Raw genomic sequence first — 15,754 nt, 5'->3', positions numbered from 1 at the left:
ATTAAAGTTAATTTCAATGACTGCGCTGTGCATGCGAATTGGGAGGTGTGAAGTTTGTATGTAGTTCAAGCAAAGCATTGTGGATATGTTGTAAGTATGGAATTGTCCTTTGATGTTTAACACATAAAATGTTGTGTAACATTGGGCCAGGCACACACACACCTCTCTCTCTCTCCCTCCCTCCCCCCTTTCTCCTTTCCTCTCCCTCTCTCTCTCCCCCTCTGCCCGCCTATCTTCCTCTTCACCCCCCTCTCTCTCTTGACTCCAAAGGCTTATTTGAGTTTATTTCTGATAGTTTGTCAAATAAAGACACTGCTTTAAATCTACTAATACTTCTTTATGATGAGTTTGTTCACACAACAACATGTGGTGTCAGGAGTGGGATACCTTCTTGTGACCTATCATGTGGCCCGCGACCTTAGCAGTCTAAGTGGGTGAGTATTTTTAAAATTAGCACTCACACTTGGACCTTTTTGGGTTAGTGGTACATTGTGTTGGAGCGAATTTTGGGTTTAGCATTTCTGCATTTAACAAGTGACTTCTCAGCCACCGATCTTCAAATCTTAATGTAAATTAATTTAAATGAACAATAGGTCCCTAAAAGGCGTGAATCACAGACCAGACAATGCTGAATAAAATTCATTTAGATGCCTGTGGGTGTGGGTGTGAATCAGGAAGTGTGAAGTTTGTGTGTAGTTTCAATGAAATCATTGTACACGGTGGTCAGCAGCACAGGAGCGCCGCAGGGGACCGTGCTCTCTCCGGTCCTGTTCACCCTGTACACATCAGACTTCCAATATAACTCGGAGTCCTGCCATGTGCAGAAGTTCACTGATGACACGTTCATAGTGGGGTGTGTCAGGAATGGACAGGAGGAGGAGTATAGGAAACTGATACAGGACTTTGTGATATGGTGCAACTCAAACTACCTGCGTCTCAATATCACCAAGACCAAGGAGATGGTGGTGGACTTTAGGAGATCTAGGCCTCATATGGAGCCAGTGATCATTAATGGAGAATGTGTGGAGCAGGTTAAGACCTACAAGTATCTGGGAGTACAGTTAGACGAGAAGCTAGACTGGACTGCCAACACAGATGCCTTGTGCAGGAAGGCACAGAGTCGACTGTACTTCCTTAGAAGGTTGGCGTCATTCAATGTCTGTAGTGAGATGCTGAAGATGTTCTATAGGTCAGTTGTGGAGAGCGCCCTCTTCTTCGTGGTGGCGTGTTGGGGAGGAAGAATTAAGAAGAGGGACGCCTCACGTCTTAATAAGCTGGTAAGGAAGGCGGGCTCTGTCGTGGGCAAAGTACTGGAGAGTTTAACATCGGTAGCTGAGCGAAGGGCGCTGAGTAGGCTACGGTCAATTATGGATAACTCTGAACATCCTCTACATAGCACCATCCAGAGACAGAGAAGCAGTTTCAGCGACAGGTTACTATCGATGCAATGCTCCTCAGACAGGATGAAGAGGTCAATACTCCCCAATGCCATTAGGCTTTACAATTCAACCGCCAGGACTTAAGAACTTTTTAAAAGCTATTATTAATGCTTTTTGAGATAGTGATTTAGATGCATATCATATTTTTTACTGAGTTAAGTATTGTATGTAATTAGTTTTGCTACAACAAGTGTATGGGACATTGGAAAAAAAGTTGAATTTCCCCATGGGGATGAATAAAGTATCTATCTATCTATCTATCTATCTATCTATAAATATGGAATTGTCCTCTGAAGTTTAGCACATAAAATATTAAGCCCTGCATTGGGCCAGCCAGACCTTTTGACCAAAAGTATTTCTATATGATGCCTGCTGTGTCTTGTTTTGTTGAATAAAGAAGCTGCTTCATATCTACCAGTACGTTTGTCCAGTGACTTCATTCAGGCAACAACACAAGGAATCACGAACATGAAGAGCTGAACTGGTAGATATAAAAGTAAAAAGTGTGCATGCATAAGATTTATGTAAGTGAAATCGCAAAGCGGCTGTAGCGAATGTAGCTGCCGTGGCGTCTCAGAGAACTTGCTGTGTGTGCTGGCAGCTGGGGCATGTGGCAGGAATCCATGGGAGGGTAAAGGAGATGATTTGTTACAGCTGTGGCTTCTCTGGCTATGGTTGGAGACAGTGTTCTGAGAAAAGTGGAAAGGGTAGAAATCATTTACTAAAGCAGGCAGAGTCCACAGCAGTGCCCTCTCTTTCTAACTTGCTTGCTGACCAGATTATAAAGTTGGTGAGGTTAGACAAAAGGGTGAAGGCTGCCTCTTTTGCCAGAGGTGGTCATCCGTGGAGGTACACAAGAGGTTTATCGGGGGGCCAGCAATGCACAATGTTAGTGGACACAGGATCATCAGTATTGGTAACTGATGTACCCTCACCCATGACTGGAGAGATGATTTACATTACCAGTGCAAGAGGTAAAACAATGAGGGAGGAGAGAAGTCAGTTCCAGGTACTGGAAACTGGCGGAGTGCAGCTTCCAGTGTATTTCTGAGTCTGTTGAAATAATGAGGGTACTCTCCTTGCAAAAGACATCCTACGGGAAGCAGGAGCCATTATAGATTCAGAAAAGGGAGAAATAACATGGACGAGACAGGGACAACGAACTGTGTGACGCACAAAGCAGCTAACGTAGCCCACAGGGAGACAGCAGCCCCAAGCAGGGAGGAGAGAAAGGGTGATATTTCAGGAGATCCCAGGGGGAGGGAGCCAAGCGCAGTCAGGAGATACCTGGGGCGTTTACAGTAAAGAATCACCAGAAAGGGGAGAGTAAGGAACAGGGAGGGAACAAGTGGGGAGACATCAGTGCGTGGACAGCCGCAGAATGACAAGAAGCAGCAGAAATTACAAATGTTCAGAAAGAAAGTACAACTGCCAGTTCAGTAAGATTACACGGAGCTGTAAAGGACCAAGCAAATCAACAGCAGCACATTGCTGATCAGAGGGACCGGAGGGAAGGGAGTGTGGTGAGTTACATATACCTGTCTGGACACGCCCCCTGATGACTGCTCCTGTGGCTCCTCCCAAAGACCCCTGTAGAAAGGTGATGGAGGTCTGAGCCCGGCCTCTCAGTCTCCAGGATGTAGTATGGCGGTCACTCACTGCTCGTTCCTTCTTCCAGTCAATAAAAGCCGATACCTCGCTTTTACGTCTCAGAGTGAGTTATTGATGGTGCATCAGGGAGATAGTCCTCCCACACCCAGGTGACCAAGTCATTGGTAAGGGTGCAGCCTGAAAAGGCAGGGTTTGCTCCCAGATGCATCATATCACAGATGGTACTCTTAAAAAATGATACTTGTCTCTGTGCGCAGACTCAATGAAAACTCTGGACTCGGGTTAAACCGTACGACTCGCCTTCTTGTTGCCCCTACAGATAGAGCAGGAGATCAAGTGTACCCAGTAACAGAGTAATTATAGAGAACCGAAGAGATGCACATCAGCTGGCCACACCCGACCTGACTGCAGTTGATGGAAACAGACCCCCAGGCAAACACGAAGGCAGAAGACACTGACAAAGCATAACAGAAACCCGTGAGTAGCATGCTGAAGTGTGATGGTAATGGTACTCTGTAAGGAAAGCTGTTTGCTGAAGGTAGAAGGTTCAATAGCATAGAATAGAAAAGATTTTGGGGGAAATAGATGGGGAGGGATTTAAGTTAAAGCTGAATTATTAGGTTTCAAAATTCGATGTCATGGCAGATAGAGGAAGATTCAATGTCATGGCTTTGGAAGGCAGTCACCCCCAGCCTGAATGAGGAGTGAATACAAATGAGCTGGGCCCTTTCGGCCATTGGACCAGCGATCGACTGGGCAGTTCAGAAGGGAGTGCCACTGGGAAGAAGTCCTTGCAGTCATTCAAATAGAAACTACCCCAACCCCTTCCTGTACATCAATGAGAGGGCCTGTGAGCCTGATGCATTTACCTTGCTGGTGCCCCTGGAAAGAGAAGAGTTTTAGCGACCAGAAAATAAAGAGGTGAAGACAAGGAAGCGATTAGGCTGCAATTAGCTAGCAGGGAAAGACCCAACAGGAGTACAAACAGAGCCGCATTTCTAAAGCCTGTTATTCAAACTTCTGGAACAATCTCTCTACCTAGCATTTTGTAGGTAGCGATTAGGGATGATAGGGTAGATATAGATGCACTTAAAATAACTGGGGGGGGGTGGGGAATTCTGAAGTTGATCATAGTTGCTGCACTATTTGAGTAGATCCTCCTTAAGGTTGGCCTTCCCTGGTACGATTTTATTTTGTCCAGGAGGCCAAGAGGAGGGACTGTCAGAGCTATTTTTGGGTTTAGCACATATCCCAAATAATTTCAGCCACCAATCTTCTCTCCCGGTATCTCCCTCTCCCTTTCCCTCTCCCTCACCTTTTCCCTCTCCTTCCCCCTCCCCTTCTCCCTATCCTTCTCCCTCTTGTGACTCCAAACTCTGTCAGCTTGTTTATGATATTTTGCTGAATGAAGAGGGCACTTCATATCAACCAGTACCTCTCCCTGGTGAGTTTGTTCACGCACCTCACTAATGAAAGGAAAAGAAGTAGGCACGTTATCCCGGGCTCTCATGTTTTTTTATTCATTTTGGGAGTTACAAAACATAACAGTGGTGATGAGTAAGTTTTAAAATGAGTGTAAGACGACTACCTACCTGTTGAAGCACAGCAAGATATTCAAGTTTAAAAAATTGTAAATATATTGTTTGATTAGTTTAATTTCCAGAGTTAAAAGACATAAGACCATACAGCACAATTAGTAGTTATGATGTAAGAGTGGTTACTGCATTTAGAACAAGGTCATCTCATGGAAACAACATTCTCAGGAGAAAAAATGAAGTGAAAATACTGCGCAATATGCCCTTTCTTTAAGAAACATTTTTTCACTGATAAAGTATTTTTGTAGGTCATAAGATAGTTCAAAGCACCTACAACAAATCACTGATTTAAATATACAGCCACTGTTGCATAGGCAAATTTGACGACAAATGAGTGGAAAATTAATTCTCAAAAACAGGAAAGAATGTGCTTTTTTTTAGTGGGGGTGCTGAGTAATAGGGTAATATTGTCAGGTCATCGAGGGAACACAGTAACCTTTAAAGAAACTTTTGCATATTTCCGCCACTTACTGCTCAAAGTGGCGTAGAAAAGTCAAGAAAATCAATCATGGATTCATCCCTTTCTTTCAAGAACTTGCATACATTTTCCACTAAGATTTTGGAGAAGGAAATATACATGCATTCATGAAGGAGCATCCCAGTGTTTGAAGTGAAGTTGATTCATGCAGGAGAAAATTGTATTTAAATAACAATGCACAGAAAACTCACATGCATTTAGTCCAGTATCATCCAGTACCATTAAATGTCATTTCTCTGTGTATCTTGTGAAATAACCTGTGCATTTAAGGATGTATAAATTGTGACATTTTGCCCACTGGCTCATGTTATGTGTAAGCTATTTCAGGAACATTGTACACCAGCTGATATTAACCTGTACAAGGCTACAGCTCTTAAGAGGGATGTGTGCACTGAATAGGAAGAAATTAATACACTATGATCAGCAGACTGTAATTTCCCTTTAAGTGATGTACTTTTGAACCATCATAATCAACTCATGATTTCATGTTCTTCCAAAAGACTTGACAGACTTAACACTTAAGAATGCAGGTACAACATCTTTAAGCAGATGAAGGTACATCGCCATGGCTGAAAGAGAGGGAGGAGGGGAGGATTCTAAGCTAGACTAAAACAACAGGGTATAAGACTTCCTCTACCTGGTACCTAGTTAGTAAATATACAGTCACTAGAGAACAGGATTGAGGACCTAACTGTTTCTTATCAAAACAGTTCTCCTCCATGACACTGACTACAATTTACAAACAATACAAGCCTAATGTTAAGCAGGTACTTGAGGTACTAATCACCACCATTGGCAAACAAGAAACAGCCTACACTGATGCCTTTCCAATCATTGTCACGGACTTTGGTCAGGCTTGTTTGAAGAAATCTTGGCCCAATTATCATGAACATATCACCTGTAGCACCTGAGATCCCAGTACACTTGGCCACTGCAATACCACCATAAGGGATGCTTGCTGTTCGATCTTAGACCACATTTTGGGAAACCTCAGGAGCTGTCCTCCTCCTACCTGCATGCAGGCAGAGGCTAAAGAGCAAGGTCACAGGAGTAGGACAATGAAGAGGTGGGCGTGGGAGGCAGGGGAGCAGCTACAGGATTGCTTTGACTTGGTAGACTGGGCTGTATTCAAGGACTCATCAGAGGATCCGAATGAATACCATAGTTATCATGGACTTTGTAAAAACAGTCATAGTTGAGTGTGTCCCCGCAACATCATTCTGAGTCTTCCCCAACCAGAAGCCCTGAATGAACCATTTGATCCGCAAACTGTTGAGGGCCAGATCAGTGGTCTTCTGGTCTTGTAATCAGGTAAAATACAAGAGGTCCACAAACAACTCCAGAAAGTGGCAATTCCAGACCAACTTGAATCTCTGAAGGATACTCGACAGCTATAACGGGCTTAAATGTTATTACTTCCTTCAAAATGAAACTAAGCAACATTGGTGACAATAAGGTTTTGCTCCCAGATGAGCTCAATGTTTTTTGATTGCATTGACCATCAAAATGCAGAGGCACCTTCACAAGTTCTACAGCCCCTGATGACCCTGTGATTTCAGTCTCTAAGGCTGACGTGAAAGCATTCTTCAGTTGGGTGAATCCACAGAGAGTATCTGGCCCATACAGGGTTCCTAGCCAAAGACCTAAGTTGATCAGCTAGCTAGAGTGTACACCATTATCTTTACCTTTTGTTTCAACAGTCTGAGGTACCCACCTGATTCAAGCAGGCTTCAATTATACCGGTGCCTGAGAAGAGTATGGTTACCTGTCACTGTGAAGAAGTGTTCTGAGAGGCTGGTTATGTAACATATAACTCCAGCTTGAGAAGTGATTTAATCTACTCCAATTTGCCTCCTGTCACAACAGGTCCACAGCAGATGCCCTTTCAGTGACTATTCACTCAACCCTAGAACATCTGGACCCCAAAGATCCATACATCAGGATGCTCTTCATTGAATACAGCTCAGCACTCAATACCATCATCCTCTCAAAACTAATTAATAAGCTTCAAGACCTCGGCCTCAGTACCTCCTTGTGCAACTGGATTCTCAATTTCCTCACTTGCAGACCCCAGTCAGTTTTGGATTGGCAACAACATCTCCTCTACAATCTCCATCAGCACAGGTACACCTCAAGGCTGCACTTAGCCTCCCGCTCTACTCACTTTACACTTATGACTGTGAGGTTAAACACAGCTCCAATGCCATATTTAAGTTTGCTGATGGTGTCGCTGTCATTGGCCAACTCAAATGTGGTTATGAATCACAGGAAAGTACCATCCATCATCAGCAACCCCCACCACCAGGTCATACTCTCTTCTCACTGCTACCATCAGGGAGCAGGTACAGGAACCTCAGGACCCACAGCACCAGTTTCAGGTACAGTTATTACCCCTCCCCATCAGGCTCTTGAACCAGAAAGGCTAACTTTAATCAACTTACTCACCCCCTCACTGAAGTGTTCCCACAACCTATGGACTCACTTTCAAGGACTCTTCATTCCATGTTCCTGATATTTATTGCTTTTTTATTATTTATTATTATTGTTTTATTTAGTTTTTTTCTTTCTTTTTGTATGTGCACAGTTTGTTGTCTTTTGCACATTACTTGTTTGCCTGTCCTTTTGGCTGGGATCTTTCATTGATTCTATAGTGTTTCTTGCATTTACTGTGAATGCCTGCAAGAAAATGAATCTTGGGTTTGTATATGGTGATGTATACGTACTTTGATAATAAATTTACTTCGAAGTTTTGAACTTTGAGAAGGAGACGGATTAAGTAATATAGGTTGTTGGACAAAGTTAGTAAGGATAATGCAGTTGATGTGGTGTACTTGGACTGTCAGATCACTTTTAATAAGGTGCCATTTAATAAGTTTAGCAGAAAAGTTGAGGCACATACTTAAAATGAACATTGTGAGCATAGATACACAGATGTTAGGTAACAGACAAAGAAGCACGATGAATGAATGTTTCTCAGACTGGGGGAAGAAGGTGTATTGATTTTTCTTTGATCTACAGTATATTAATGATTAAAGTTTGGGAGTTCAAAGCATAATTTATAGCTTTGTGGATGAGATAATATTTACAACATTGTGAATTGCAGAGGATAGTGATAGATTGTATCAAGACATAAACTGGCTGGTGCAACAGGTTGAAACATTGTAGATAAACTTTACTGTGAAGAAATGTGAGCATCTTGTAGCAAGATTGAAGAAAGGCAGCAAAGAATGAAGGATACTTTTCTAAAAGGAGTAGAAAGATCTGTGGTAATGTATACAATACATTAGAAACATCCAAATATTGACTATCCTTGATCTACATGTTCCACTTGAGTCAAGGCTGCAGGTAAATTATTAAATAGGCATACACAGTTCTGGGCTTTAATCAGCAGGGGTATGGGCTATACAAATGGGGAAATCATGGTGAATCTTTATAAATGTTGTTCCACCTCAAAATGTTCAATTCGCTACATTTCAAGAGGGATGTGGAGGCACTAGAGAAGATCCAGAAAAGATTTATGAGAATGACTCCTGGGATGAGGGTCTACACTAAGCAGGGGTGTCAAACTCATTTTAGGTCACGGGCCGGATTGAGCAAAATGCAGCTTCATGCGGGCCGGATCAGTCGGACGCGTGCGAACGCAGCTTTCGTTGCCTCCGTTTTTTCAGCCTGCTCTCGTGTGTCTCAGTCTCTGCTATAACTACAAAGTGTTTCACTTTACAAATTCCGTTTCTTATGAAGAAGACTGCCGAGCAAGACTGCCAAATAAACACTAAAAACCCTGAAAACCTGGTACCTGAATAAACTCAGCATTAGCCATATCATACGCCATAGGCGCTTCGATTACTGGGGCCAGCTTTAATAGTAATTAGATATTATCTCGCGGGCCAAAGATAATTCCACCGCGGGCCGGATTTGGCCCGCGGGCCTTGAGTTTGACATATATGCTCTACAGTCACAAGGATAGATTAGAAAAGTTGCACCTGTTTTCAAGAAGGAAAAGAAAGCTGAGGGGAGGTGGAAGTATCTAGACTGATGAGGGGTCTAGACAGAGGTGTGAGTGGTAGCTTCGTTCCAGTGACTGAGAGTTCCAGGTCACAAATAGACAGCTTGGGGAGGATTGACACCTTGGGCGTACAAAAGAGCCTTGAATTTCACTGACAGTGACTGAGATTCTGATAGAGGGGAATAATCTGCATACTGAGGGGGGCTGCAAAAAAAAACAGAAGCCAAAGAGAACCTGTTACCACAGACACGTTCAAGGAGTAGCAGATTGGGAAAGAGGTGCTGATTTGTATGAGGATTTTCAGTGGTTCAGGGAATATTTAAATGGTCTTCTGGTAAATTAAAGGTTTTGTAAAGAAAAATGTTTTAAACAAATTAATTTGTTGTTAAGTAACTAAATTAAGTAAACAGAAACACATCTAATTGAATACATAAAATGAGATTTGTATGGAATAGTAAGGCACTTGATGTGTTATAGCTGTAGTGTTTGGATTTTATGAAGACCAGTGAAACCCCAGCGATACATCTTAAATATCTGAACTTTGAGGAGGCTTGGTCTACCTGTTGTGCTGGAGGCAGAGAAGAGAGAAGTTACCTGCACGTGGGCATCCTGGATTTGGTTAGTGGCCAAAACGGAAAGATAATGTGGCACAGGGATTCAGGTGACAGAGATGGAGACGTTTTGGAATTACACCTTGCAAAAACAAGCTAAAACACTTACTACATTACTGAATGTGGACAAAGACTGCTGGGTGGACGTGCAGTCTTTGTTTACGTTCATGAATGTGACCACAGAACACATGGCCACCCTGACCATAGCACAAAGCTTTTCTAAAGGAGGGATCATTATAGTGAGGGAGAACAGGGGAAGATAAAACTCTCTGCAGCCACAACTGATAACTGCCTTGTCTGCTCACTCCTAGGATTAAGAGCATTTCCAGATCTGAAGGAGAATTTGGGAATGGTGGAGAACAGTTAATTAGGAATAAGGTTCTGCTGAGAGACTTTTCAGAGTTAGGTTTCAAAATAAGGAGAAGCAATGGTAAAATATTCAGAAATACAAGCAGAAAGTGCTGGTGATGCTCAACAGGTTAAGCAGCATCTGAGCAGAGAGGAAAACAAAGGTAATATTTCAGATTAATAACTCTGCGAGAAAATGAGGATGTCTTAAATTGCAGAGGTGTGTGTTTCTGTTGGAGGAAACAAAGCAACTGCCTATGTCTTGATGACAGACATTTTGTTGGTGACCTCAGAAAGTGTGATGAATGCTTGTTCATCGCAGCTGATCTGTGTGGAGGAGTGTAAACAGAGGGCGGTGAGTAAAGGGGAAAGAAGTCCAAAACTGCAAAATGAAGAACAGAAGAACTGCTGGAAATGTGAACTGAAGCAAAGTGCAGAGTGGAATCAGCATCTCCAGCGGCACTGATGGAGGGGAAACTAAAGCTGACTAAGTTAGTGCATGACCTGGCATCAGTAATGGCCAGTTCTGACACAATCTGGAAATGCTGCTTTACTAAAACTGTCGAAGTTGACGGCAGATGAGTTGCTGTTCGAAGAGCTTATGTTAGGTTTCTTGGAACACTGGGAGAGGCCATGGATACAGAGGTCAGAATGGAAGTTGGTTTGGAGAATTAAAGTGACAGACAGCAAAAGCAGAGTCACCCTTGCAGACAAAACGGAAGATATTTGTTTTCTCCAAATTAGATCAGGCTATGTCACAAGCACTGAATGCAATAGACTGAATCAGAAGTTGGTTGAACTATTGCATAACCTGGTGGGGCTGTTTAGATCCATAGACAGTGGAGTGATGGATATTCACTGTCCAGGAGGCTTTTATATTTTTGCCAAGCTCAGCTTTTAAACACTAGCGGCTGAGCAGATTGTGAACAACAGGTGTTAAGCTGAAGATTAAGAAGTACCTGAGGCATTAAAGGAATATCTTACCATAACTATTCTTCACTGCTGAAGGAAATCAATGGATATACTGTATGTGAAAGAGAACCATTTTTATAGGCACAGACAAGGGGAGTTGAGCATAGGAGTAAAGAGGTCCTTCTGCAGTTGTACAGGGCCCTGGTGAGACCACACCTAGAGTACTGTGTTCAGTTTTGGTCTCCAAATTTGAGGAAGGACATTCTTATTATTGAGGGAGTGCAGCGTAGGTTCATGAGGTTGATTCCTGGGATGGTGGGACTGTCATATGTTGAAAGATTGGAGCGACTGGGATTGTATACACTGGAATTTAGAAGGATGAGAGGTGATCTGATTGAAACATATAAGATTATTAAGGGATTGGAGACGCTAGAGGCAGGAAATATGTTCCTGATGTAGGGGGAGTCCAGAACCAGAGGCTACAGTTTAAGAATAAGGGGTAGGCCATTTAGAACGGAGTTCAGGAAAAATTTTTTCACCCAGAGAGTTGTGGATCTATGGAATGCTCTGCCTCAGAAGGCAGTGGAGGCCAATTCTCTGGATGCTTTCAAGAAAGAGTTAGAGCTCTTAAAGATAGTGAAGTCAAGGGATATGGGAAGAAGGTAGGAACGGGGTACTGATTGTGGATGATCAGCCATCATCACATTGAAAGGCAGTGCTGGCTCGAAGGGCTGAATGGCCTACTCCTGCACCTATTGTCTATTGTCTATTGTCTATAAAGAGAGAAGAAATGGGGCTACTGGGATTGCTGCTGGAAGCCAATAAGAGCTCAACCAATAAAATGTCCACTTGTGTCATGACAAGATAAATGCAATAAAAATGAAGCTTTGATTTTTGTAGCCAAAGCTTTCTACATTTCCTTCAGATTTAGTGCTCCTATACACTCAGAGATTTAATTTCAGTGTAGGTTCAAACTCAGATAGAAGAGTTGAAAACAAGTGGTGCAATGAAAACAAAAGTTTTAACAAGTGCAGCATCGAGGAGCCGAAAATTACAGTAGTCAATGTGAATTAAGGCTAAGCTCCATCATTAACCAATGAACACTATTATCATTGTCAAAAGACAACCATCTCACTCCTCAGGACATTATTACAGGAAATCCCAAGGGTTTTGACCCAGGTACAATCAACTTCAGTTTCATCATCAATTAAAGTAGGAAAGTTCCCTGATGACTACAGGCCATTTATATCCAATAAAAGTTCTTCAATTATGTACTGAATTAGTCCAACCCTGCAAACAGGGATGGTAAGGCCTAAGTAACATTCACGTACCTATAAATGACATGTAATGTCTATCTCCAGAAAACGTTTATATGACACAAAAACAGAAAATGCTGGAAGAATTCATCAAAGCAAATAATATCTATGGAAAGGAGAAACAGACTTCAAGACAGGGTCTCTTACCAAAATGTTAACTACCTGGCTAAGCTCTTGCAGTGTTTTTGTTGAATTTTCAAAATTTGCATTCTTACTTGTTTTAATTTTTGATGACATTAACTGGCATTTACCATAATCAACAAGGGCAGTACAGTGAAACTGCTATTATTTGACAGTCTCTGGCTTTAATGGTGCCAGACTCGGTGATTTTCTGATCCATACAATTAATGATTAGATAGTTAAAGGGACAAGCAACATAAATTATTACTTTAAAATTCACTTGCTCCCACAAAGAAATGTTAAAACATGACCCAGGTTACTAAAAGGTTCTATTAAAATTTCTGTTTTCAATTGTGACATCATTGCAACACAACAGGCACATCTCTCTCCTTAACATCTTCTTTTAGTCAACACCTACGTCAGTTCATCAAATATGCTTTGTACCTATCCTAGAAACCATCAGATTATTAATGCAAGACAAATAAAACCTGTAAGTTCGGAAAAAATGATATCATTTTGTTGGAAAATATATAAAGAAGAAAAGTGTCAATGTTACATGTTGGACTCCTCAAGGACAAAGTACCTCAGCTATAAGAGGAGAAGACTGAGTGGAGCTGAGAGCAGAGTAAAATGCTATATCTTGTCACTAGAGAGCATGAAAAAGCAATTTCCTGGCTATGCTATTTAATTAAGTGGTACACATATATTGAACTTATTTCTATTGGCCATTGAATCAGAAATAAAGGACGCAAGTTGGTAAAATATCTGGAATTTTCTTCCAGGAAAGGATGCTGGAAGAAAGCTTCTGAAATGTCAAAAAAGAAATGGTTAATTTAAAGGGAAATAGCTAAATTAAAGAAGGGAAATGAAAAGCAGCAGGGTTTAGAAAGGACAGTGGGAGTGGAACTATCCAAATAGCAATTGAAGAACTAACATGAAAACATGAACTTTGGGGGCACATGAAGTGTATAGTTAGTTGAAGTTAATAACAAAGGCAATGGCTTCTGCCAACTGAGAGAGAAAGTAATGAATAAATGATTCAGTCACTGACAAAAGAAAATAATAAAGCAGATAGAAATGATGTGAAGGTTACCTTGCTGATGCAGTGAAAAGTTAATTGAAATTGGAAAATAGCATACTAGTTCATTAAGTGGATTGGGAGAGAATGAGACTAGTAAGACAAAGAGAATTAATGTATCACCTTTAACTTAAAGTATCCCATGTGAACAAATCTACTCACATCCAAAAAAGTAAATCTGGCGAATAAATAAATATTATAACATTTCAACAAATTTCACGACATGTGCTAATGATAATAAACCTGATTCTGATATAATCACAATCTACAAAATATAAAATCCTCTTAAACAGAAATTCAAAAGCTTCTGCAGATACTGGAAACCTTGAGCAACACAAACAAAATGCTGGAGGAACTCGGCAAGTCAAGCAGAATTTATGGTGGTGGGTAGCAGGATGAGACTGTTTGGGTCTGCTTAACTCAGTCAAGTTAACTTGCATTATTCAGCTTTATCTGTGACAATAAAATTAAAATTGGGTCTTGTGCAAATAGGGAGAAAAGCAGAAGCTGTACTTTGTGATTGCAATCTGGGTGCTTGGATTATGAGGAACAGATTGTGTAACTTTTAAAACATAAAACATTATGTTCACTTAACACTTCAAATAATTATTTTTGGTGCTCCTATGTTGTTCCTCGTAACTTTTAAAAATGAGCTCTCAAAAAGAATTCAGACAATTCTGTGATCAGTTGATGCCAATGGAGCATTCTAGGTGATTTGGGAAAACTTCCAAAATGTTTCAGCAACTAAAACACTGAAATATGGTTATTTGCAATGTAATGACCACAACAATCAATTTATTATAGCATAGCCCCAAATGAGCAACGTGATAATAACTTTATGGTTGAGTGTTGATGGTCAAAATACAAGACTGGATTGTCCCTTACCTCTGAAGTACGTAGCTAGTTTAAGTGTACCTTTAAAACAGGGAGGTGTTCTTTTACCAGTGCCATATTAGCCTTGGCTTCTTGCTTCGATATCTGGAGATTGCGGTTCTTCCCCAAACTAAAGCTATGATGGCAGTTCATTCTGCCTGTTTGTGCTCCAGTAAAATTTTTCCACTCCAGGAAAAAGAGGGCCGTATTCATGCTTTGGAAAATATCAGCAAATAATTCTAATGTGGTGCAGGTGAAAAGGAAATCCCTTATTCAAGAGGAATTACTTTTCCTTCTGATTCCATTTGCTAGTCGTAGGAGCCAAACATTATGTCCATACATTTTTGAGCATAGTACACTTACACTGAGCAGTTTGCCAATTCTGGGGATTATGCCAGGAATTTCCACTGCTGCTGGTTGCAATCCAACATCTTGCCGCCATGCTAAATTATGTGCTTAATACAACTTTGCGTGTTTCTTACAAAAAAGGTCAAATGTAATTGCCGGGCACAAGCTCTTATTTCCATGGATTATGGGATAGGTAAAAATTAAGATATTTTCGAAGAGTTATTGAAGAAAGGAGAGTGTGTGGGAATTTCATCAGCACTAAGGCAAGGACGTTGGTTTCCTCCTACTCTAATTTTATCCCGTAGTCAGCAATGCTAGTTTGCATTTCTCTGTCAGTGTACAGATTTCTTTTACAAGTCTTGATTGTTTCAGTTCAACTATTAAGAAAGAGAGAGAAGCCGAACAAAACCAGAAGGCTGATTTAGCAGTAAAGTGATGTTTGTCACTGACAAGATTATCCAAGCAATTGAAAGACACAGCTCAGGAAAACAAAACAGCACTTGTTATAACACGCCAAATTGGCATGACAGAGAATTTTCTTAAATAAAACAACCGTCAAGGGATTAACTTCTTCAAAATAAAACTAATTATATCTTTGAAAAGCAAAAAGTTCTTGCAGGAAACATTTACGCTACAGCAACAACAGAACTTATAAGCAAACCAAGTGCATTTGTCTTACCTATAGTTGCAATGATGCTTAGATTGTCCTGAATGGACTGATGTTTCACATCTGCCTGCACTAACACTGCAAGCTTGTGATACCAAGAATATTCCACTGTAGTATAAACTGTCTCAATAAGGAAGTATAGTTCAGCAAACAAGCTCCTCCTTCCCATGTTGCTTTGCATAAATTCCAAGTAACCATAGAGATGACTGGCGCACCTTTCCAGACTCAATACCTCCCTCTAGCCAATTAATTTTTAAGAGTCAAATACAGAAATCCCATCAGATTTACCTTGCTTTACATATACTGAAATGTGGATTATATGCATCCACAGTCACAGGAATAAATTAGATGC

The 15,754-nt window shown here is 41.1% G+C and overlaps 1 protein-coding gene across 1 annotated transcript in view; it reads right to left on the bottom strand.

The window, feature by feature from the left end:
• Positions 1–15,542, bottom strand: part of LOC140729291 (ALS2 C-terminal-like protein) — a 93,113-nt gene extending 77,571 nt beyond the window's left edge. The window contains exon 1 of the mRNA XM_073048900.1: positions 15,415–15,542. The gene's annotated coding sequence lies outside the window, so the exon portion shown is untranslated. The remainder of the gene's footprint in view (positions 1–15,414) is intronic.
• Positions 15,543–15,754: the final 212 nt, after the last annotated feature.

Source organism: Hemitrygon akajei, chromosome 1, assembly GCF_048418815.1.
Source record: "Hemitrygon akajei chromosome 1, sHemAka1.3, whole genome shotgun sequence".
Lineage (NCBI taxonomy): Eukaryota > Metazoa > Chordata > Chondrichthyes > Myliobatiformes > Dasyatidae > Hemitrygon > Hemitrygon akajei.
This window is presented reverse-complemented; position numbering and strand designations above follow the sequence as displayed.